This window comes from Curcuma longa, unplaced genomic scaffold (assembly GCF_044706935.1).
Source record: "Curcuma longa cultivar G26 ecotype Majalengka, Jawa Barat unplaced genomic scaffold, ITB_CL_G26_1.1 utg509_np1212_2302976_RagTag, whole genome shotgun sequence".
Taxonomy (NCBI): domain Eukaryota; kingdom Viridiplantae; phylum Streptophyta; class Magnoliopsida; order Zingiberales; family Zingiberaceae; genus Curcuma; species Curcuma longa.
In genome coordinates this window covers 1-7,341 of record NW_027435603.1, presented here as the reverse complement: position 1 = coordinate 7,341, position 7,341 = coordinate 1, and the positions used below count along the sequence as shown (strand labels likewise).

At 34.4% G+C, this 7,341-nt stretch overlaps 1 pseudogene; it reads left to right on the top strand.

Annotated features, from left to right (window-relative positions):
* LOC141820731 (large ribosomal subunit protein uL3c-like) overlaps positions 1–717 on the top strand; it is a 2,752-nt pseudogene extending 2,035 nt beyond the window's left edge.
* The last annotated feature ends 6,624 nt before the right edge of the window (positions 718–7,341 follow it).

Sequence of the window (7,341 nt, the reverse complement as noted above, 5' to 3'; positions counted from 1 at the left end):
TGTTTTCCATTTTCTATTTCCAGTTTTCCATTTTCTGATTTAGTTTTCAGAAAACAGAAAATGCGTTTGGTATGATATACTGTTTTCTATTCTAGAAAAGAAAATTAGAAAATGCGTTTGGTTCGATAAATTAGAATTAACTGATTTTATTAATTATATTTTTTTATTTTTTAATTAAAAATAAAGCCTATCCCAAACTAGGAATTAATTACCCTATTGACACAAATAAAAATATAAAAATCAAATTATAATTTATTTACACTCGAATAAATCAGATAATGGTGACTAATATTAAATACCTATTTCTATTAGAATTAATTAATTCCTTTTTTTTTATCTTCTTCAAATTAATTAATTGATCCTAAATCGTCAGGCGTTGGGTATTTAGCCTAGTAAACCGATTTGGGGTTAAATCCAAACGTTACTGTTTAAGGAATCGCGCGATCCTTGTTTTGCCCGATCCTCCTCCCCTCTTCCACTTCTTCGCTCGCCGCCGCGCCTCACCAGCTGAGCCGCCCGCTGCTGTGCCTTCGCCGCTGCTCCTCTTCATCCTCACCAGCCGACCGCCGCCGCGTGCATCCTATCGTGGAGAAGACGCCGAACGACACCGACCACGACCCCCTCCTCAAGCCGGCCGCTATCGCCCTTCTGCCACAAATCCGTCGCCGCCGCCGCCGCCTCCTCTCCCTACTTCGCCGAAGTTCTGCCGCCGTATGAGGAAAAGGAACGCCGGAGCTCTCTGCCCGAGTCGCTGCCGCCGTCGCCCGCCGTCCCCTAACCGTGAGTCATCCACAGCGCCACCTCTTTCTTCCTCCAGCCGCGTGAGCGAATTCCATCCTTCGGCGAGCTCGGTGAAGAAGCGCGGTTTCCGTGTTTTCGGACGAAAAAGACGAGGAGAAGGGGAAAGCGTGAAAACGCGCCGCGTTTTCCCGTTTTCCATCTTGCGCTACAGATTTGGAAAACGACATTTTATCGTTTTCTATTTTCCCTGTGTTTTCCTTTTCATTTTTCAGAAATAGAAAATGAAAATACTAAACAAACATGTTTTCCATTTTCATTTATTTGAAAAAATAGAAAATGAAAATGGAAAACGGAGCAAATTCGATCGTTAAATTGAATTATGACAAAAAAAATTTACGATTTATTTTATCGATCGTTAATCGAATTTAGCGACCGAAAATTCGATTATTAATCATGATTTTTTTATAGTGATTTCTTCGTGGAGAAGAGTTTCTATCTTCATTTATTCATGAATGACGAGGTCCGAGGGGCGAACAAGCTGCCAGAATATTAATCATTTGAGTAGCTAGGAAGATTTAGAGTTAGTTCAGAAACAAATAGAAGAGACAGGAGAAGAAGAGAATAGACGAAGAGAATAAGAAATAAAGAGACATCGGTCGCTAAAATTAGCAACCGAACTCCAAATCGATCGCTAATTTTAGCTTTCGGTCGCTAATTTTAGCGACCGAATTCGAAATCGATCGCTAATTAGCGACCGAATTCAAATTCGATCGTTAAATTGAATTATGACAAAAAAAATTTATGATTTATTTTATCGATCGTTAATCGAATTTAGCGATCGAAAATTCAATCGTTAATCATGATTTTTTTATAGTGATTTCTTCGTGGAGAAGAGTTTCTATCTTCGTTTCTTCTTGAACGATGAGATCCGAGGGGCGAACAAGCTGCTAGAATATTAATCATTTGAGTAGCTAGGACAATTTAGAGTTGGCTCAGAAACAAAGAGAAGAGACAGGAGAAGAAGAGAATAGACGAAGGGAAGAAGAAATAAAGAGACATCGGTCACTAAAATTAGCGATTGAACTCCAAATCGATCGCTAATTTTAGCGACCGAATTCGAAATTGATCACTAATTAGCGACTGAATTCAAATTCAATCTTTAAATTGAATTACGAAATTTTTTTTATAATTTATTTTATCGATCGTTAATCGAATTTAGCGACCGAAAATTCGATCGTTAATCATGATTTTTTTATAGTGATTTTTTTGTGGAGAAGAGTTTCTATTTTCATTTCTTCTTGAACGACGAGGTCCGAGGGGCGAACAAGTTGCTAGAATATTAACTATTTGAGTAGCTAGGACGATTTAGAGTTGACTCAGAAACAAAGAGAAGAGGCAGGAGAAGAGAGAGAGAGAGAGAAGAAATAAGGTCGCTAAAATTAGCGACCGAACTCCAAATCGGTCGCTAATTTTAGCGACCGAATTCAAAATCGATCGCTAATTAGCGACCGAATTCAAATTCGATTGTTAAATTGAATTATGACGAAATTTTTTGTGATTTATTTTATCGATCGTTAATCGAATTTAGCGATCGAAAATTCAGTCGTTAATCATGATTTTTTTATAGTGATTTCTTCGTGGAGAAGAGTTTTTATCTTCATTTCTTCTTGAACGACAAGGTCCGAGGGGCGAAAAAGCTGCCAGAATATTAACCATTTGAGTAGCTAGGATGATTTAGAGTTTGCTCAGAAACAAAGAGAAGAGACAGGAGAAAAAGAGAAGAGACGAAAAGAAGAAGAAATAAAGAGACATCGGTCGCTAAAATTAGCGATCGAACTTCAAATCGGTCGCTAATTTTAGCGATTGAATTCGAATTCGATCGCTAAAATTAGCGGCCGAATTCAAATTCAGTTGTTAAATTGAATTACGATAAAAAAATTTACGATTTATTTTATTGATCGTTAATCGAATTTAGCGATCGAAAATTCAGTCGTTAATCATGATTTTTTTATAGTGATCTCTTTGTGGAGAAGAAAATTTTGATCGCTAATTACTATTTTTTTTGTAGTGAATTATTCTCTAGTGTTATGATGTCAGAGTTTTGCAAGCTGCGATTGCTAATATTGTGTTGCTTCTTTTCTTGACAGACTTTCTAATTCTCTGCAAACAAATCTTTCTTTTCATCAGACTTCATTTGGGGACACTAACCTAAACAAGCAGTTCTTATCAAATTCATTCAACCAGTTATCAGCTGGCAAAGCAAGTACAGCTATCAAAAGATAAAAGACATGTCAGAGTAGGCACCAAATTTCAACCAAAGAGATTTCAACAAACAACTCACAACCACATAATAAGTTTGGTATTTGGTTGCATCTTCACGTTCACTATGATGAAGTGCATGCTCATCTTAATTTTACAAGAAATACTATAATAAAGTTAGCATAGTGTATGTGGCGTTACGAGCCGCACCTAAATACTGATTCTCAATCTTTGGTGATCCAATCGACAGAACCAAATCGACAAGGAATAGTCCAAGCACCATATAAGGGCTCGGAAATCTCCGTGCGGCGGGCACCTCTCTCGGTAATGTTCCACTTGATCCTTCATTATTACCTATCACAATATCCACTGGCCAATCTGATTTCCGAACTGGAGTGATATCTTCTCCAATAGCTTAATAATAAAAAAATTAATAATAATAATTTATTTTAATTTTATTATCTGGCACAATAGGTGGCGCAGTATCCACTGCCCAAATCTGATGTTCCAAGTCGGAGTGATATCTTCTCCTGGTTCACGAATACTTATTCCAATTGATCGTCCAATAGCTTAATAATAATAATAATAATTTATATTAATTTTATTACCTAGCACAATAGGTGGTTCATGAATGCTTATTCCGACGACCTTCTCTTTTCCTTTACCTTTTAATTTTTCTATTTCATTTCTCATTGCATCAATTTCTTCAGCAACATCTTTGAAAGCTTTTCGTATTCGAGTAAATTGTAGATGTTGATCAAATCCTTCATTTGTTGTTCTGTCAGTCTGTGATTTAATAGCATTATAAGTATTTTTTAAAAAAACAAAAAGAATACAAAAAAGCCCTCAACTTACTTGTGCAGTAACATTTTCACCTTGAGTACTGGTACCCCCAATTTCAAAATTTCTAGCTGCATCAGAAGCTTCATCAATTAAAAATAATATTGTAAACAATGAATAAGGAATTTAATATTATATATAATTATTTGAAATATTAAGTAATAAGTGGTAACAAAAATAATAATAAAATTTAAATAATACCTCTCTTCTTCTAGATACATAAACAAGATGGTTGGGACTAACATGGTTTGACGATGATGTAGATGGCATCAGGCAGATTACGATTTGAAATAAACTAAAATACTGGTTTGTTTTGTTATGACAATAACACTTAATGTGAGACAATTTTTCAGCATCACAACCATAATGCAGGATACAATCAATGTGAGACAATTATTAACTTTTACATTCAAAAAAATAGTATACTAGAAAACATATTAAACATCAAGTCTAGTATAAGATTGAGACATTTATCCTAGCATGGCCCCAAGCAACGTTCAAAATCTAAACGAACAAACATGAACAAGCAAGATTCACTTAAAATATAAGTTCTTCTATGGTAGCATATTGTCTACAGAAACAACTAATTAACGGAGCGACCAAATCATACAAGGCAAGGTTCTGGTTGGTGCTGGACCTGCAACGGTGCGACACGTGCAAGGGAGTCGCGGTGGTGAGTGTCACTACAAAAATAATCGCGATTAGCGACCGAATTTTCAATCACTAATCGATCGTTTAATCCAATTAACGACCGATTAACGACTGATTAAAAAAATCACTAAAAAATCCATCGTAATCTGATTTAGCGATCGATTTTAAATTCGATCGCTAATTAGCGATCAAATTGGAATTCAGTCACTAAATTAGCGATCGAAATGGAATTCGATCACTAAATTCGGTCACTTCTTTTAGCGATCGAATTTGAAATCGGTCACTAAATTTAGTGATCGAATTCCATTTTGATCGCTAATTTAGTGACCGAATTCCATTTCGATCGTTAATTTAGTGACCGAATTCCATTTCGATCGCTAATTTAGCGATCGAATTCCCTATTTGATGTCTGAACTGGAGTGATATCTTCTCCAAAAACTTAATAATAATAATAATTTATTTTAATTTTATTACCTGTCGCATTGCCCTATCTGATGTCCGAACTGGAGTGATATCTTCTCCTGGTTCACGAATGCTTATTCCAATTGATCGTCCAATAGCTTAATAATAATAATAATTTATTTTAATTTTATTACCTGGCACAATAGGTGGTTCACGAATGCTTATTCCCACGACCTTCTCTTTTCCGTTACCTTTTATTTTTTTCTATTTCATTTCTCATTGCATCAATTTCTTCAGCAACATCTTCGAAAGCTTTTCGTATTCCAGTAAATTGTAGATGTTGATCAAATCCTTCATTTGTTGTTCTGTCAGTCTGTGATTTGATAGCATTATAAGTTTTTTTTTAAATAAAAAGAATACAAAAAGCCCCCAACTTACTTGTGCAGTAACATTTTCACCTTGAGTACTGGTACCCCAATTTCAAAATTTCTAACTGCATCAGAAGCTTCATCAATTAAAAAAATAATAAAATATATTGTAAACAATAAAATGCATGTATCTAAATGTTTGACTATATTATAAATATGATTATTTAAAATGTTAAGTAATAAGTGGTAACAAAAATGATAAAAAAATTTAAATAATACCTCTCTTCTTCTAGATACATAAACAAGATGGTTGGGTTTAACGATGATGTAGATGGCATTAGGCAGATTACGATTTGAAATGAACTAAAATACTGGTTTGTTTTGTTATGACAATAACACTTAATGTGAGACAATTTTTCAGCATCACAACCATAATGCAGGATACAATTATTGTGAGACAATTATTAACTTTTACATTCAAAAAAATAGTATACTAGAAAACATATTAAGCATCAAGTCTAGTATAAGATTGAGACATTTATCCTAGCATGACCCCAAGCAACTTTCAAAATCTAAACGAACAAACATGAACAAGCAAGATTCACTTAAAATATAAGTTCTTCTATGGTAGCATATTGTCTACAGAAATAACTAATTAACGGACCGACCAAATCATACAAGGCAAGGTTCTGGTTGGTGCTGGACCCGCGACGGTGCGACACGTGCAAGGGAGTCGCGGTGGTGACTGTCACTACAAAACTAATCGCAATTAGCGATCGAATTTTCAATCACTAATCGATCATTAAATCCAATTAACGACCGATTAAAAAAATCACTAAAAAATTCATCGTAATCTGATTTAGCGATCGATTTTAAATTCGATCGCTAATTAGCGATCGAATTGGAATTCGGTCACTTCTTTTAGCGACCGAATTTGAAATCGGTCACGGACGAGCGATCGAATTCCATTTCGATCGCTAATTTAGCGATCGAATTCCATTTCGATCGCTAATTTAGCAACTGAATTCCCTATTTTATGTCTGAACTGGAGTGATATCTTCTCCAATAACTTAATAATAATAATAATTTATTTTAATTTTATTACCTGGCAGAGTAGGTGGCGCAGTATCCATTGCCCTATCTGATGTCCGAACTGGAGTGATATCTTCTCCTGGTTCACGAATGCTTATTCCAATTGATCGTCTAATAGCTTAATAATAATAATAATTTATTTTAATTTTATTACCTGGCAGAATAGGTGGTTCACGAATGCTTATTCCCACGACCTTCTCTTTTCCGTTACCTTTTATTTTTTCTATTTCATTTCTCATTGCATCAATTTCTTCAGCAACATCTTCGAAAGACTCTTTCTTATTCCAGTAGAATTGTAGATGTTGATCAAATCCTTCATTTGTTGTTCTGTCAGTCTGTGATTTGATAGCATTATAAGTATTTTTTAAAAAACAAAAAGAATACAAAAAAGCCCAACTTACTTGTGCAGTAACATTTTCACCTTGAGTACTGGTACCCCCAATTTCAAAATTTCTAATTGCATCAGAAGCTTCATCAATTAAAAAAATAGTAAAATATATTGTAAACAATAAAATGCATGTATGAAATGTTTCTATATTATAAATATGATTATTTAAAATGTTAAGTAATAAGTGGTAACAAAAATAATATAAAAAAATTTAAATAATACCTCTCTTCTTCTAGATACATAAACAAGATGGTTGGGACTAACATGGTTTAACGATGATGTAGATGGCATTAGGCAGATTACGATTTGAAATGAACTAAAATACTGGTTTGTTTTGTTACGGCAATAACACTTAATGTGAGACAATTTTTCAGCATCACAACCATAATGCAGGATACAATCAATGTGAGACAATTATTAACTTTTACATTCAAAAAAATAGTATACTAGAAAACATATTAAGCATCAAGTCTAGTATAAGATTGAGACATTTATCCTAGCATGGCCCCAAGCAACTTTCAAAATCTAAACGAACAAACATGACCAAGCAAGATTCACTTAAAATATAAGTTTTTCTATGGTAGCATATTGTCTACAGAA